General features: G+C 36.8%; 1 protein-coding gene across 1 annotated transcript in view; it reads left to right on the top strand.

Annotated features, from left to right (window-relative positions):
* The window catches only part of TBC1D5 (TBC1 domain family member 5), a 354,778-nt gene that overhangs the window by 53,970 nt on the left and 282,212 nt on the right, over positions 1-18,596 (top strand). Inside the window, exon 3 of the mRNA XM_040963401.1 lies at positions 1,936-2,081. The gene's annotated coding sequence lies outside the window, so the exon portion shown is untranslated. The remainder of the gene's footprint in view (positions 1-1,935; positions 2,082-18,596) is intronic.

Raw genomic sequence — 18,596 nt, 5'->3', positions numbered from 1 at the left:
TAAGTGCTCTTTGGAATAAAATATATGAATGTATTTGCTGGAATGTACATACTTGAAACAGTAACTTCTGTCAATTTTACGTTGTTATAAGAATAATTAAATCTATTTACCTTTCATGAAACAGAGGCCAAAAATATCTTTTAAAATGTCATGTTTGATAAATGATCCCCCTTCTCCTGTCATGGTATCTCATATTTATCTTCACTAGTGGACCTTCTCAGAGGCAGGGAGCAGAGCTTAGCCTGGTGGCCAAAGGCCCTGTCTCACATGACGTCTCTCAGTTCCCGCTGTAGCTCCTGCTTCCTGCTGCTGCAGACCCTGGAGGGATGGCCCCAGTGGGTAGGTTCCTGGCACCTACAAGGCAGGCACAGATGACATTCTCTTTTTCGGTCCTGGCTTAGCTCCAACATTCTGCTGTAAGTTAGTCAATGAGAGCTCGCCCTGCCTGTGTGACCTTCTCCTTCTGCCTTTCAAATAAATATATTTTTTAAAGTAAAGAATGAAAAATAAGTGTATTTGGGAAATCTATTTTAAACTCTTTGAAGCAGTAACCATGTATAGTTGGTTGTGGTGGGAAGGAAAAATGAACCATTTAGTCCATTTTGGTACTACAATAAATAAGCTAAAACTGCTGAAAATTTCTCGAAGCACGTAGCACTAGAGCAGACTGCTCCAGTTTTGTCCTCTGTGAATGCTGCCTCTTTAAGTTATGCTGTGAGTACCATGCCTTGAATTCAGTGGCCATCCTCACTTAACTTGCCTCTGATTAAGTTAGAAAATGTCCTTGGGAGAGTTATGAGTTAAACTACTGCAAAAAATAGAAACCTAAAGAACATTGAACTGTTAAGGGCATCATTAACTAAACTGATATAGTTTTACAGGGTATACACAGCAAAAACTCCAAATCTATACAACTCAACTCTTCCAGGTCATACTCAGTAACTAATAATACCTGAATTTGAGCCAATAAAATATTTAATTCTATATAATGCTATTTGTAAATGGCAGATTTGGGGCTATTTCGGATCAGTTCTTTTTATTCTTTTTGTGTAGGGAAAAAAGTCATTAGTCTGCATTTATAATCAGGACTAGCTTCCTGTAAAATTATTTATTTTAACTTCTTATTTATAGATTTTTGAAGTTTACAATTCTAAATACAGCAATAGTGAGGCACTGCATTTCTGCGGGAAACAAAAAGCACAATTAACATAAAGTCAGAGCCAGCCACAAATAAAATATTCCAACAAACTGTGCAAGGGGAAAATGTTATGGGAAGCAGATGCCAAGAAGTGTTAGCGAGGTGGCCTTCCTGAACTGGAAGGAGGACCAGAGATCAGCAGTCGGAAGAGGAAGAAAGAAACAGAAAAATCAAAAGCAAGCAATGTTGTCTGTTCACTTACTAGGTATTGGGCACTGTTCTAAGCCCTCATATAGACTGTATCTTTAAAAGCTCTGCAACTCCCCTATGAGTTAATTCCCATGGTTACAGATGAAGTGCTTGAGGAGTAGAGCTTCCCCAAAACCTACTTGAAGGCAAGTTTTGTTTTTTGTTTAAAGTAAGATTTTTTTAATGTATTTGAAAGACAATGTTGAGAGAGAGAGAGAGAATCTTGCATCTGCTGGTTCACTGCCCAAATGGTTGCAGCACTAGAGCTGGGCTGGTGGGAAGGCAGGAGTTTCCTCCGGATTTGCCATGTGGATGCAGGGGTAGGAGTATGTGGACCGTTCTCCGTGCTGCTTTCCCACGTGTTAGCAGGGAGCTGGATCACAAGTGGAGCAGTTGAGACTTGAACCCGCACCAGATTGACCCACTATGCCACAGTGCTAGTGTTGGCCCTCGCAGCCAAGCTGGAATTCATGTTCTTCATCGCTATCTATACTGCTTCCCCACCCACGCATATAATATATTTTGTATGTTTTTGTTAAATATTTTAGCAATATTATGGAGATCTCTTGTACTACAGATGTGACTTGATCCTTTTGAAAAATATTTGGCCTCTGGATTAATTGAACAAAAGGAAAAGGATAATAGGTCCTTTGGAGTTTCTGAAAGAAATAACGCACTCAGAAATACCTCAGTGGTAAGCACGCTAACTATCTTCTTTGGTGAATTTTTAAAAACATTCTGTATAAAATATGTGTATCAGCATATATTAGTATACATCAGACAGTTTTCCGTATGCCTCTGACTTTTAGTAATTATCAAGATAAGTAAGTACATGAGAGGCAAACAGGGATAGTGAAGGATGGGATATTTTTAGGCTGGGATTGATTTAGAATTTTTGTGTTTTCTGGCAGAAAACTCTGGCCCTAATAGGAATAATCTCTATAGCAGAATCTCACATACTTGGAATTTATTTCTGGTCTGTTTGACAAAAAGGACACTTTTGTTTTTTTCTTTTTGCTAATTTTTTCCTGCCTTAGATTTTGCAGAATCAAGTGGGCAGTAGTCATTGATTATTAACACCTGTTCGTTTCTTCTGCAAAATTAAAAAAAAAAACTTCATTACAAAATTACTTTAGTTTTAGGCATTGTATTTTCTTTCCTTTTGCTTTATAAAACTTCTTCATAGGTTTGTCCTCATTAGTCCTAATGCTTGACTTCTAAATTCTTTAAAAATTATGCTTCTATGAGGAAATTGGTATTTTGGGTGTAAGCTTTTGGCTAGACAGTAGGGCTTTTAAAATTATTTTTAAATGATAGGTTATCTACATTAAGCTGCACCAAATGGCTGCTGATTTAATAAGTATATCCTGACTGTACAAAGTCTCAGGTGTGGGTGGAAGTGTGGAGTGTGGCGTTTGTTTTTGTTCTGGTGGAGTCATTCCCCACACTTTGCACCCTCTGAGTTATGCTCCTCTGCCTTCCTAGGTTGTAAAGTGTAGTAACACTTCAGTAACCTTCTCAAAGTACACTTGAACTTGTCATAGCAAAATTGATTAAAGATAATTAGAGACACTATAGATTGGGGCTCATTCTCCATCCAAATGGTGGCCTCCCCTCCCTCATTTCCCTGTCATGGTCCCAGGTGTCCTCTGCAGGCTCCATTGTCCTGCCATGTCTTCCATGTGCACCTGGATATGCCCTAAGTCCATCCCTTCAGCTTCCATAGACATTAAGAATGTCAATTCTGAGAAATGCATGGTTAAAATATAAGGCATAGAAGCCAGTCACAGAAGTCCAAATGTAATATGATATGACTTTATATGAAATGTTTAGAATAGGCAAGTCTAGAGGCAGCAAAGTACATTAGGAGTTGATGGGGAAAAGGGAAGAGCAATGAGATGAGGGGTGCTTATTAGTAAGTGTGCAATAGTTTGAGGTGGTAGGATGATAAATGTGTTCTGACGTTGGCTGAAAATGTGCAGGGGTGTAGAAACCATTGAATGGTACACTTCAAATTGGTTAGTTGTTTGGCATGTGCATTGCATCAGTGGAGTTCTTATAAACATGATATAATATGCCTTTGTAGAAAATGCTGGTAGTATTAAAAATTATAATGAAAAAGAGGTATTTAACAACTCTATCACTCAATGTAATATTTGTGGAAATACAACATCATCTAAGTAGTTAATAAATTTGTTGGATAGATGTATGATACTTTGTTAATTTGTTAATATTAGGCATTTAGATAGTTTACAGAAGCACTGTTGCAAGTAGGTCGCTTGTGTATATTATTGTGTACTTTTTAGAATAATTCTAGGGGTAAAGTTGTTGCCTCAAATGCTTAAAAATATAAGTTATATTGCTGAATTACTTCCTACAAATGTTCCATTTTGTCAGTTTTCTGGATTTTCTGCCAGTTTTAGGAAATTAAAATATTTTAATTCATGCAACGTGTTGTGTGTCTGAAAAATTTCATGTTTATTTTTCTGTGAGGGAACAATCTATTTATATTAATGTATGGAAAGATGTTTTTATTTTTAGCCTGTTACATAGAATGGAAATACTTTTCCAGTATGTTTGTTTTATATTTAATAATAATATTTGTCCCAGTGTGCAGGAGGTTTACATTTTGTGTAGTTGTTTTTATTACTGAGAAATATCCTGAGTAATGGCTATATTTCAAGACTAGAAACTATTCTTTCATGTTTTACACATTTTATTTATGTCTAAGCTTTTGATCCATTTGTCATTGTCAAAAGCTAAATGATCTGACCTATCCTTCAGCTTGATATTTCAGTTTCCATTGGTCAGGGTAGCCCTGTAAGACACCGTGGTATTCTTTTATTATTGTGCTTTTGAATGACATTTTTATTGTGGCTGGTGTTGGGGTAGCAGCTAAATCACTGACTCCAGTGTCAGGATCATATATGGATGCCAGCCAGAATCCTGACTGCTCCACTTCCAATCCAGATCCCTACTAATGCGCCTGAGAAATCAGCGGGAAATGGCCAAAATGCCTAGCCCCCTGCACTCATGTGGAAGCCCAGATGAGGCTCATAGTCCTGGTTTCAACCTAACCCATCCTCTGCCATTTGAGAATGAACCAGCTGATGGAAGATTTCTTCCTTTCTGTCTTTCAAAAGCAATAAATAGATCATAAAAATATTAATGTCTTTCCGATTGACTTATCATGTAAAAACACAATTCAGTGTAGAGATTGAAGCCAAGGGTTTTGCACCTTAGTGGTTTATTGCTTGGCCTTTCCATACTTATTTAATGTTTTAGTCTCTTTCTCACTTAAGTGAGCTTAAGCAAGGCGTTTCATAGAAGAGTTATGGTAAGAGTTCCAGATTCACAGTAAGTTTTGTATAGAAAGCATAGCGTTTCCTTACTGAATCGTTCCCATCAATATATAAACAATGCTTCCTCTGCCTTCAGAACTGGCCATCCCTCCCTTCTCTCCGTCTCCTTTCCCCTTTTTTCTTTCCTCCCACTTTTCACCCCTTCCCTTTCTTTTTTCTTCTCTTCTTTTATTCTGCCTCGTATGGTCCTGATTCTCTCACTTAGAGCCGTAAAACTTCTCTGAGGAATTGTTAATGCTTGATACATATAGTTTTTCTTTTCTTCTTTCTTAAATGTATCATAGTTAGAGCAAAAGCCTCTGGTGCTACCTGGAATCCATTCTTAGACTGGTCTCCAGTAACTGAGGGGCTCATGTGTTGGAATAGTAGGTTAATCCTCTTTTTGTGGTGCTAGTATCCCATACAGGCATGGGTTTGAGTCCTGGCTGCTTCACTTCTGATGTAACTGCCTGCTGAAGTGCCTGGGAAAGCAACAAAATGTGATCCAAGTCTCTGGACCCCGGTACCCATGCTGGAGACGCAGAAGAAGCTCCTGTTGGTTGGCCCTGCAGCTCTGACCACCGCAGCCGTTACAGGAGTGAACCAGCAGATGGAACATCTCTCTCTCTTCCTATGTCTCCTTCCCTCTTTGTGAATCTTGCCTTTCAAACAAAAATAAATGAATCTTTGAAAAATATAAAACAAAAATAACATTCAGTAATCGGTTCCTGTCGGTACCTGAGATGGGTTACATGATGCTAAGTTCCTTTTCCTTGGTGTAGTTTTTCATTGTTGCCTAGGATGTCAAGTTTCTGGTTCTATCTCTTTACTACATCTCATTTTCTTCTCTTCTTCCTTCTTAACTTGTTAGGCGGAGGTCAAAGCCCAGTCATTGGGAATTTTATCATTCTACATGAGAGGGTAATCTAAAACAACTTTGGTAAATGCCATTACAAAAGGTTTATTTTGGGAAGGTACATTACAAAAGAAGTTACTTCTGTAGAAAATCCATTCATAACAAGTGAAACATTTATGGAAATATATATTATGAGAGCACAGTGCATGAATTTCAGTGTTTCGCTACAAAATAAGCAAAATTTAATTCCATTTCCCTGAATGGTAATATCCTTAAATATTCATTGTCAGGATGATTGCATTCAATTTCATGTTTTTTTTTATTATCAATAAGATCAACTTAGTTATCTTTTTTTTCAACCCGAACTACACATCTACAAATCAAATTGAAATATATATATATATATTAATCTGTTATTGTCATGTCAAACAGTTTCTGAACAGTGACCTTGTGTTCTTTCTCTTCGAAGTCTGTTTCATCTGTTTCTTTCTCACCTCTATTGTTAACACATTCATCTTTCTAGTAGAGTACCTCTTTGATCTTTGTCAATATGTGAGAGAACTTTTGAAAGCTGCATGTTTAATTTACAGTATTGCACTGTTTTCATTACTGATGTTTTTATTCTTTATTCCCACATACAAAAAAAAAAACCATACAGTATAAAGGTACTTTATGATTTCGTCCGAATTTTAGTGTTTATTTAATTAACTTGTCTAATCATATTGAATAGCAGATTCATTTCTGGACATTCATCTCTATCAGCTTGTTTTTTTTTTTTACTTGAATATTAAACGGAGCTGGAATCATGATTCAGTGACTCTAGAATTGCTTACAATAATAGTAATTATTCCCAGGGCTTATTCAGCTTGAAATTTGGAATCCCTAGGAGGGTTATACTGTACCTGATAATGAATTGATGATTGGAATTCCTATAGTTTATATAATTTTGTGACTAATTTAGAAATTAAATTTAGTGATAATTACATATTTTTTAAAAAAACATTTAGTTGGACATAAATTATGTCAGAATGTGTTGTATATTTACAGTTGGTGAAACATTACGAAATGGAAATCTCCTGAAGAGTTACTTGGCTTGAAGCTGAAACACTCTCACCCAGACCCCTGATTCCTGTGCTCTTCCTGATGAGCAGTCTCATTTGTCTTTGCTTTGCTTTTTTCTTTTTCATTCTTGAAGGAAAACCTAAGATTCAATCTAACCAAAAAACTTACCTCTTCTATGAAGACACTCCCTCACTTTTTCTGCCCAAATTAGGGTCATTACTTGCTTTAGGAAGTGGATGTTTCAGGAAAGCGTACTACATCTTCCTCAGTCTGCCCACCCCCCTTTTAGTTATTATCAGAGAAGAGGCAAAGATGGAATATAATGTATACACCAGCAATAATATATTTTAAATAGTTGGAATAAGGCATTATGTAGAAAAAAGGACATAATGACTATGTAACTTGATTGTTGAGTTTTTTATATTTATTTTTAATAGGAAATTAGTTTCAGAATTGAGAGTTGCCTTGGATCTCAACTTTGCACTTCAAAGCAAAGATGAACTAATTCTATACCAGAAGCATGTCCCAATAAATTGTGCATGGGGGAACTAATAGTGAGTTGGATGGGCGTAAGCCCAATTTGTTGGGATAATTCCTCTGCATTCCAGTTATCCTGCTTTTATTTCCAGCATTCCTGTATTAGTTTTCTATGATCTACCATACAAATTGTTGCAAACTTGGTGATTTAAAACAGTGTAGTTTTTTTTTTAATCCTATAGTTCTGTAAGTTGTGTAGCAGGAAGTGAGTGACTGAAGCCAGCATTACTGAAAGAATTCACCAGAAGAGTCAGAGTAGAATAAGCAAGAGTTTGAATGCGCTCCCAGGGAGCATTGGCTTACAAGTCCCTTTTTCAAACCTATGTTTAGTTCTTTCCTTTTTCTTAGTTTTTATTTTGTTTTCTTCCCTTAACATCTCTGTAAAGGTTATCTGTAACTCTCCTGACTCACTTGCTAAAATGCCGGACACTTTTTCCAGACCTCTTGTTTACAGATAAAGGAGTCACATGTTTTATACTGTGGCTGCTTGCATCCTTTTACTTCTTTCTCATTGAAGCCTGCTGTTCACACACCCCTTAGTGTTTATGGTAAGGCAACAGGTGAATCCCAAGATCATAGCCTCTCAATTTCTGCTGCTCCCTGTGCTTGATTCTGTCCTTAGACAGTTAGGTATGAACAAGAGGAAGGAAGACTGGATCTGTTCCTTCTGCCTTTAGACTCGATACTAACAATTTAGTATCAAGTTGGGCAGTACACTCATTTAAACAGCTGTTGTAGGAACAAATAATTTTAGTAGCACAACTGTCTTTTAATAAAACAAGTTATTGCATGTTTTTATCCCACATTTTGGAATTTTTTTATTTATTAGTGTGAACTACACTAATTAAGGAAAATAATTATGTATGACATGTGTATCTACAGACCAAATCACCATTTATGTCTATTCTTCAACTTAAATTTGTAGTCTGGAATTTTTTCCATAGCATAGAATATAATTTGTATTCAAATGGATGAAATTATTCCTTGGACAGTCCAAAAGCAAAGGAACAATTTGCAATTTTTAAATCTTATATCTTATTCTAATAAGCTAAGTAGATATTTGATACTTTCTAATTGATATACACTTGCATCCTGAATGTAATAATGAATGCATGCGAATTTATGTTTACTAAGTAATGCATAAGAGAAAAGCAGTGCTGTGTGCCTCTAAAGTTGGTTTCTTTCTTTTCAGTTTACAATGCTGGTGTTGCACTAAGTTTGCTGTCATGAAAATGCAGGCAACAGACACACCACACATTTATCATGACTGAGTTCACTGTACCAAGCAGAAAAATTACATTAATATGCCATACTGAAAATATAACACACATAAACAACCACTCAGCATTTTAAGAACATATCTGACTTATTGATTAGCTTAAATATCTCTTAGTAGCATGAGACAGCCCTGTAGAGTGCACGCACTCACTCAGCAGAGTAAGGACTTCTTGTGCTGATAAATGAGCCTATTTCCTTTTCGTGTGTCACAGTGAAGATTAGATCTTATCAAGATGATCCTTTTCCTTTGGAATCCCTAAGTCTTGTCACAATTAAATTGTTTCTAGGGTTCTTCAGATAAAGTGTACTTTGAAAAATAATTGTTAAAGCCCTGTCATATGTTTACATTTATGTTTGGTGTTCTGAATCTCTTTTCCTGAAGTTTGTACTCTTATCCTAAGCTTCTTGTTTTAAATCTTTTTAATGGTGTGTTTATATGTAAGTGAGAATTAGAGTTCTTCCATCAGTTGGTTCACTCCACAGATGGCGTCTACAGCCTGGGCTGTGCCAGGCAACAGCCAGGAGCTTCATCCAGGTTGCTCACTGCACTTGGATGACAGAGGCCCAAACACTTGTAAAAGATTTCGCTGCTTTCCTCAGAAACTAGCAGGGAGATTGATAGGAAGTGAGGTAGACTGTACTCAGATCAGCACCAACACGGGATGTTTAAAATGACACTTTCTTCCAAGTGTAGTTCATGTCCTGTCAGTTTGCAAATTTTTCTTTGTATATGATGTTCTGTACTAGTTTTTATTTGTCGAGTAACAATGTCTAGATCTAAATAAAAATGAAAACTGCCTCATTTCCATTGAGATGGTTCCAAGGATTTTTCTGTGTTACACGTTCTCAAGTGTCAAGAAACAGGGCCTGAATATTTTCCCATAAACATTAATTAGTTGCCTGTACTCCAGCATTGTTGATAAAGAGTTGAACAAGAGAGATATAATCTGTTTTTTTTTTTTGGTGGGTTTTCCAGTTCTAGAAATGAAAGGTAGATGTTCTGCCATCCTGTTTTATAGTTACCTACTTAGTTACAATTGAGATGATTAGCAAAAATCAGAAAATTACCTTCTTTTGAGATTTTTCTCTTGTCTCATTGGCCTTTTTCCTTTGAAAATACAGCTTTAATTGGGTGAATTACTCTTAAAATAATGGGTGTTTCAAGTGGTCAAATAATTCTTCTAAATATAAGTAATACAATATGCTATATCTGGGTAAATTCAGTGGGGGAAATAATAGAAAGCAATATATTCTTGACATTAGGTGAACTGTAGTAAATATGGGACTTGAGAAACTGAAGTAATTTAAAGATGATGAAAATATTTGTAAAAGAAAAATGCAGTAAAGTCAATTAGTAAGTATCTCTTATAGGAAAATAAGATTTGATTAAAAGTAAATGCCTTATTAGATATGTTATTATACTAAATGTTATTTCCAGTGGCTTGAAGAACGTCGTATGGTGCTTTTTTTTTAATTGTGGTAATCATAGAAAGTTATTTTTGAAAGAATAGTAAAGTATGCAGTGAAGCTAAAAATTTACGAATATAAAATCATAATGCACATAAATGTTATAGTTGAGCACATTGTGAATGTAGATATGCCTTCTTCATTCTTAGTCTTATAATGCTGCTCATTTATCCAGCTGGAGATGAAAAGTACTGTTGAAAGTGCCGTTTAACCCATTTATAACTTAAAATTTTTTTTTGAATAGTGTTGATTTAAATATGAGGAAAAAAAGTATTCATTTGTCTTAAGTGACATACAAAGCTATGATAGAAAGAACAGTCAGCTGGGCGTGCCTCCGAGTGAGCACCCTTAACTGAGATGTAATTAGAAGCAGAAGGGCAATTGCCTCTAAGATATTTAACTATTGCATATTTTCTTTAGTCAGAGTGTAATTTAGAGTTTGTGAAGTACTGAATATGCTTTTATCCTTTACGTCCATTTAGCATATATATGAAAAAATAAGCAAGGAGACACCTCTACTGGGCTGTGATTTTGATGGATATGGGCAGAATATTAAGTTAAATTCGCATGATTAATACTGGATTGTCTCTACTTGTTTCCTACTGTTGAAAAACAAATAGTTAATATTAAAGGTGAAATTATTTAAACCTACTTGAGAACATCTTACTATAGTTTAACAAGCATTTTAAGGCTTAAACTGTGAAAAGATGTGTTCATAATTGCAATAAGAGTATATTTTCAAAGATTATTACAGGTTTTAAAGCGTTGTCTGCTATCTTATCGTAAGAATGTTATGTTGCTTTTTTGCTTAACAGTTTTAACAGTTGTAATTACTAAGAAAATTTTCCTTTGTATATATTGTACATTGGTTTTCAAAGATGGTTTTGTAATGTGATCATTAGTTGTTGAAAGATATATAGCACAGATAGCCTGCTCATAGAAGGCAGTTGGCTTTTAGATTGGGGAAAGTAGTTGGAAAAGTGTAATAGATTTAAACTTTGTTTTTAGAAATACAAGTATTAAAAGCCTTTGTAATTTTGTCATTTAAAAAAAATTCTTAGGTATGCTTTTTATTTAGCTTTTAGTAACTTGTAATTTAAGATCACAGTTATTAGGTGTATTTCTGCATTTTATATATCACTCCCAGATGCTACAGTATTAGTTTTTATCACTGCATATTTTATGAAATGTCAGCCTTCTGTTGGCTGTTCACACAGCATTGTTAGTGATCAAAGACACAACATAAAGGAAAGGAATCTAAATACTTGGCTTATCTTTGTCCTTCACTGTGACAAAAATCCTTTAAAATTATTATATAAAGTCAAATATAGATATCAACATGAAAGATTTTTTTTCTACTGAAACAAAATCTCAAAGGGTTTAATGTCATAAAACACCATTCTAGAGGCAAATAATTTCTGATTACACAAACTTTTCTTTGTAAGATGATGAGGGGTTGGTCATGTCTAATGTGGTCATATTTTGCTGAGAACGTTTCTGTCTAGAACAAACTCCTCAGTGTGAAACATCACAAGAGATTATGCAGTTTAAACTCTTAATTTTGTTTTACAGGCTGTATAGTCTAGATTCTTGAGTTTTAGCATATGTGTTCATTTGTACATGACCTAGTTTATTAAAATATTCTCTTTATTTGTTCTGTTTGAATGAACTATTTCACAGATATTTTTCTTTTTATATCAGTTTTAATATCAAGATTATAGAATGGGAGAGAAATTCTCAAAGCATGAAAGAAAGTCTGTAAGAATAAAAATCTTGAATGATTTTGATCAGCTGTTGTGTATGCCCAACACAGCAGTTGGTTCAATCAATTTTATGTTTTGGGATGGCTTTATTAAAATGAGCTGCTGCTTTCAGTAAATCACTGAGAACGATGCTGGCTTTCTACATGTCTTTTTTGGGTGGGGGTAGGGCTTGTGATTGCATCCTTGTAAGTCAGTAACATTGGAGACAGTTCTGATTGCCATGAAAGTCAGTGTGTTTCCCTGTTGTCAGTGTAGGCATTTGCAAACAGAGTAGAATGAGGATTTCAAATGAAAAATGATTTTCCAGCAATGGCTTTCTGTAGGACCCTAGTATAAAATAATCATTAGCAGGTAATAGTGACTTAAATATCTTTTGCTTTTTATACAGTTTCTTGTTTTGAAAAATAAATGAATAAAATTGAGTTGTTTTTCACTAGAAGAATTAGGTCTTTGGAAAGCAGTTTAAAGGACGCAGCCATTGAATCGGAATTAGTGACTTTGCTTTGTTGTTGTTGTTGTTGTTTTATTTTGTTTTGTTTTTTGTCTCAGGGTATTTTCCACACTAACTGCCTGAAGTATGATTTGTAAATCAGCAGTATTGGTGTTCCCTGAGAGCTTGGTAGAAATATCAGACCTCTGACACTAGCCCTTGGTGCTAAATCAGAATCAGAATGGGAAAAAAACATTTTGCAACTTATAGATATATATATCTGATGAAGTATCAATACTGAGAGCATACAGGGTACCCCAGAAATTCAATAATAACCCAGACAACCCAGTTCAGAAATGGGCAAGGAATCTCAATGGCATTTTTTCAAGACATAATACAAATGGCCAATACACACATTTAAAAAAATGCTCAATCTCATTAAGCCACCAGGGAAATGCAAATAATTCCAACAATCCAGCCATCATTTCCCTCCAGTTAAATAGGCTGCTATCGACAAGTCAAAAAACAGCAACATGCTGGTGAAGCTGTGGAAGAGAGAGACTTCTAATGGACTCCTGAAAGGTGTGCTGATTAGTGCTGCTAGTATGGAGAACAGTGTGGGAATTCCTTAAGAAACTAAAAATAGATCTACCACATGACCAAAATATCCCACTTCTGGGAGTATGTCCAAAGGGAATGAAGTCAACATATGAAAGATATGCCTGCACTGTCATGTTAGTTGTATCAAGGATATGGCATCAGCTGGCATGGCTATCAGTGCATGTCTGGGCAAAGAAAATATGGAATATGTACATAGTGGAATATTACTAATCCACTAAGAAGGATGAAATCGTAATATTTGCAGCAAAATGAGTGAAATTGCAAATCATGCTAAGTGAAATAATCTTGACAAGGGAAGAAGAATTCCACATTGTTTTCTCACATGAAAGTTATATATACATACATATATATTGTTTAAAATGTGGTGTTGTAGTATTATATAGATATTTATAAATATCTTCACTGAATTGTATACTTTATGTAATAATGTATTCTGCTTTCCTCATTTGTGAACTTTTTGTCATGATTTCCAAATTATGTCTGTTTATCCCTACTTTAAAAATTGTGTGTGTGTGTGCTCATTGCACTTTTTATACTTTTATGTATTATTTGAAATATTTTAAAATAAGGTAGTACTTATGGCTCCTGCCTAGGGTGGAATCCAGCGCCTTTGTGACATTGCCCTGGGGAGTCCTGGAAAAAAAGATAGTACCTAATTCTTAGGGGTGCTATGTGAGGATTGTGTAATTTAATTATATTTTTCTTTAGTATTTCCAGGTACCTAGTAAAGGCTCAATAAATGTGAAGTGTTCGCTCAAAAACAATAAAAACATCTCCATTTGTTTAACACCCCCACCTAGTTCATGTGAACATTTAGACCTGGGTAGTGATGGTATAACGCTTCTCCTTCAGACTCTTTATTTGCTGTATTTGTATGTTTAAAACTTTGAACAGTTTTTTAAAATTTTGAAAGTGGGGCATGGGGATACAGAGAAGAAGAAATATCTCTCACTGGCCGTTCTTTCAATGGCCACAAACAACTGGACCCGACGCTGGGCCTGGGCTGACACTGGGAGCCAAGAACTCCGTCTGGATCACTCGTGTGAACGACAGGGACCCATCTCTCCGAGTCTCAGACCTTCCTCCTAAGTGCACATTAACTAGTTGTCTGTAGCAACTCAGTGCAACCCAACATCTTCCAGACCTAACTGTCCAGAGCATCGCTTTATGTTATCTTCTCATCTTGCATGGGTACAAAATATTTCTTTCTGAATTTATTTTAATAAAAACTAAATTAAAAAGACAGGGAAAACTTTTGAAATTGCCATTGTGTTATGCTACTTAAAACATACTTTCTAATGTTGTTATTTAAGTGCAAAAGGTGAGTGATGCTATAACCCTTGTGGACAGAAGGAGTTAAGCATGTAAACATTGGGGCCAGCATGGTGACTCCACGGGCCAATCCTTGGAGCTGTGGCACTGACTTCTTATATGGGTGCTGGTTTATGTCCCAACTGCTTCTGTTCTGATCCAGCTGTTTGTTTATGATCTGGGAAAGCAGTGGACGATGGTTCAAATTCTTGGGACCCTGCACCAATACGGGAGACTCAGAAGCAGCTCCTGGCTGCCAGTTTCATAGTAGCTCAGTTCTGGCCATTGTGGCCGGTTGTGGAGTGAACCAGTGGATGGAAGACCTATTTCTCTTTCTACTTAAAGTCTGCCTTTCAAATAGAATTAAACCTTTTAAAAATGCACACATTGTAGAGGTCTGGTATTACTGAGAATTATTCTTTGGAAAGTATGTTTTGAACTGACCTCAGTGACATTTGGGTAATAAATGTAAAGAAATTTAGTATTCTGTTTACTGCAAAGAGATAAAAACGTAAGCAATGGAACAAGCTAAACACTAGTTATTTCTAACGTAGAGTAGGCTATACTGGGCTTTGGAAGGAAGGGTAGTTAATATATTATTTTAACTCCAGTTGCTGATTGGAGTCAGTATAGTGCTTTCTGGTAAAGTTTGAGAGAAACAAACAAATGAACAACAACAACACAAAAACCTCTTAAATCCAAAACATAGGATTTTGATTGGAGATTTGATTAAAAACAAATTAATAAGTAAAGTTGGCTTGAAAGATCATATAAAACTGTGGGCTTCTGGTTGGAAGAAACAGAATGTTATGCGAGGGAATTGAAAAACTAGTATAAGAAAGCATGAATGGCCTTGGAAATATTACATCTGCAGAGGTTCTAAAATGTAAAGCATCAGTGCAAAAATGCAATGTATTATGATGGTTCAAGCCATTGTTAGACTAAGTAATAGAAGTTCTACTCACCAATTACCAACTTCATTTAGGGACATCTCACACTTGCTTCAGTTGTGACATGGATATAATAGAATAGACAAAGCAGCAAATGGCTAACTCTGAAAACTAGTATCATTAAAATGATCTTAAGTTTACAGAGGAGTTGTAATAGTAAGAGTGGAACGGTCTTTATCCAGATTTACCTTTTGTTAACATTTAATTCTCCTTTGTTGTCTGTGCACTTTTTGCATATTTCCAAAAATCATTCTGTGTTTTTCCTAAGAATTTGGATCTTCACTTTCATAACGATAATATACCAATCAGCATCCATAATTTTAATATTGCCACAAAATTATATAATTCATATTTTGATTTTGTCAAATGACATAATAATATTCTTTATGCGTTGTCTAAATTTACACAGTGCCTTTTTCATGGCTGTTTAGCCTTCTTTAGTTTCATAGCTTTTCCTTGTCTTTTATGACATTTATCTGTTTTTAGTATAGCCCTCCGTTGCTTGTCCATCCGGCTTGCTGGCTAGCAACTGGTCCTCATTTGGGATTGCCTACTGTGACTTCAGAGCGTCCTGGCTGACGAGAATGCTAAAGAAATGATGTGCCCTTCTTGGGGTATCACATCAGGAGATATTTTCGAGACGATCACTTGGCGAAGGCATTGCTGGATTTCTCTTCTCTTTTGCATTCCTTTCTCTCCTCTCCACCCTTCCCATCACACCCCACTCTCTCCCTTTTCTTCTTTTTGTCTGATGCAACAATAAATACTTTTTGGGAAAATACTTAAAGACTATACAAGTGTCATGCTCCTCATCAAAATTTTCACCTAAATTGAGTGTACAATGATGATTCCTGACCCAAAATTTTTTAATGGTTGCAAACAATTAATTTTCCTGTTCTAGCCCTTCTTCTTTGGTATTTACGATCGACTTTAGCATTCTGAGAAATAAAAACATTTGTGATTGGCTGACTTTTCTTTTGATTGTTATCATTAGCATGAGCTTGTAGATGTCTATTTTTAAAGTGGTTTATTCTGTATTATTGCATTTGAACAGTTGACTACTAAGATAACCCACCTCTGGTTAATGAAGGTTTTAACGGTCCTTTATCACATACCTGAGTGCTTCCTATTCTCTACTTTGAAGGTAGGAGACAGGAGCTTCTTGGGGTCTCCCACACGGGTGTAGGGTATCAAGGCTTTGGGCCATGCTCGACTGCTTTCCCAGGCTACAAACAGAGAGCTGGATGGAAAGTGGAGCAGCTGGGACACAAACTTGGACCTGTCTGGGGTCCCAGTGTGTGCAAGGCAAGCATTTAACCACTGAGTCCCTGTGCTAGGCCCTCTGATTTTTTTTTTAGTGCAAAAAGCTATAATTACTAAGATTGTGGCACTAATATGCTTGTTGTTACTAGGTCCTTTCTAAAGGCTTGAATGTTGATGTAGTATTAATGTTAAATGCAGTTGATTTTACTTATTTTACTTTTCTTTTAGTTTTTTTTTTCTTCCTACATATATTACTTTATTTTAATTTTTAGTGTTCTTTAGCTGAAAATCAGAATGAGCAAAAGGAAATAGAGATACACACATGCAGAGAGAGAGAGAGAGAGAGAGAGAGAGAGACAGATTCCATCTGCTGATTGACTTCTCAGTTGGCCCGAGCAGCCATGACTGAGCTGGGCTGAAGCCAGGAGGCCTAACCTCCATCATGGTCTCCCACATGGATGACATCTAGGGCCTATTTCTGCTTCTTTTCCAGGCTTGTGGAAACCAGTGAGGTCGGAAACCAGCAAGAAGCTGGCATTACAGGCAGCAGTAGAACTTGCTCTTCTATGGTGACCCCTACATATTTTTGTTGATCTAATATTTTGAATATGTTGAACATATAATCTACTCTTCTTACAATAATATATACTCAGGAAACTTAATTCCATTCTTCTGTCATACCCTATCAGTTGTGTTAAGCCAACTTTATTGTTTCTGAGCTGTACTCATTTTTTTAAAGATTTATTTTTTTTATTATTATTATTTTATTGGAAAGGCAGATATACAGAGAGGAGAGACAGAAAGGAAGATCTTCTATCCAATGATTCACTCCCCAAGTGAGTGCAACAGCCGATACTCTGCCGATCCGAAGCCAGGAGCCTCTTCCGGGTCTCCCACGCGGGTGCAGGGTCCCAGAGCTTTGGGCCATCCTTGACTGCTTTCCCGGGCCACAGGCAGGGAGCTGGAAGGGAAGTGGAGCTGCCGGGATAGAACCGGCGCCCACATGGGATCCCGGGCGTGCAAGGCGAGGACCTTAACCACTGCACCGCCACACCGGGCCCGAGCTGTACTCATTTTTATACAAATATGTAGATGTATTTTCTTATTTCTCTTTCTCACACAGATACAGAGATAGCATGCAAGAAAATGTTCTGTACTTTATTTTTTTTTATCATTTTCAGCTCTATTGTAATTCCAGATCCATTCAGAGATTTTTCTAATGCAATTTATCGATGCTTGTATTTACTGTATGTGCAATACAGCCAGTCTCATGTGCTTGCACATTTAAGTAGCTTTCTGTGTTTTGCATTTACAGTGTTGCGAGGAATACCTTTGTGCATTCTGTTGTCATTCTAGTGGAGATATGTTTCCAGAATCAATTCTTGGACATAGACTTGATGTTTCAAAGCTCAGATGCTTATGTGCTGTCATTCACTGTTCCCCAGTTTTTTGTACTTGGGAGTTGTACTGTGTTACGTTCTTTCCAACATACCAGTGCCTGCCTCCCCCAAACCCTTCCAAACAAGAGGGACTCCAAAACCTTTGGAGTTTTTAGAAATCATATTTTGGTATCAGTTTAATTTTTTACCCTCTTTATTTTATTTGGAGGCTGATACTGTGGCATTGTGCATAAACCACCACCTGCAGCAGTGGCATCTGGCATGGGTACTTGTTCAAGTTGTAGCTGCTCTACCTCTGGTTCAGCTCACTTCTGGTGTGTCTTGGAAGAGTGGTGAAAGAGGACGCAAGCACTTGGGTCTCTGCGCCAGGGTGGGAGACCTGGAACAACCTCTTGGCTCCTGGCTCCTGGCTCCTGGCTCCTGGCTCCTGGCTCCTGGCTCCTGGCTCCTGGCTCCTGGCTCCTGTCTTTGGCCTGGACCAGCCCCAGCCATTGCAGCCATCTTGGGAGTGAACCAGCAGATGATCTTACTGTGTCTCTCTTCTCTCTGTTCCTCTGTCTTTCGAATACAGAAGCCAGAGGCACACACATGCCCTCCATCTTCTGCTTTCCAGTTGCCTTAGCAGAGCTAGGTTAGAATTATTGTATCCAGGACTCATTGGTGCCTTTGTGGGATGCTGAAGCCAAAGTGAGAGGGTTAACCCACTGTGGCACAATGCTGGCAACTAGCAACTGACTTTAACACTACTAGCAGTTCTGCCATGTTGAATCATTCACTTCTGAAACATTGCATTAACTGTTCAGGGGAAATTGATTAAGCCATGTCTTGTTGCCCCCACCCCCTGCTTCCTTGTTTTGGTGCACTGCATTTGAGAGCAGAAATTTTCTGTTTTGTCTGAAGCCAGTGATAGGCAATCAAAATCTTCCTTGG

This window comes from Ochotona curzoniae, unplaced genomic scaffold (assembly GCF_017591425.1).
Source record: "Ochotona curzoniae isolate NIBS_2020 unplaced genomic scaffold, NIBS_Ocur_1.0 contig_1302, whole genome shotgun sequence".
NCBI lineage: Eukaryota > Metazoa > Chordata > Mammalia > Lagomorpha > Ochotonidae > Ochotona > Ochotona curzoniae.
This window is presented reverse-complemented; position numbering and strand designations above follow the sequence as displayed.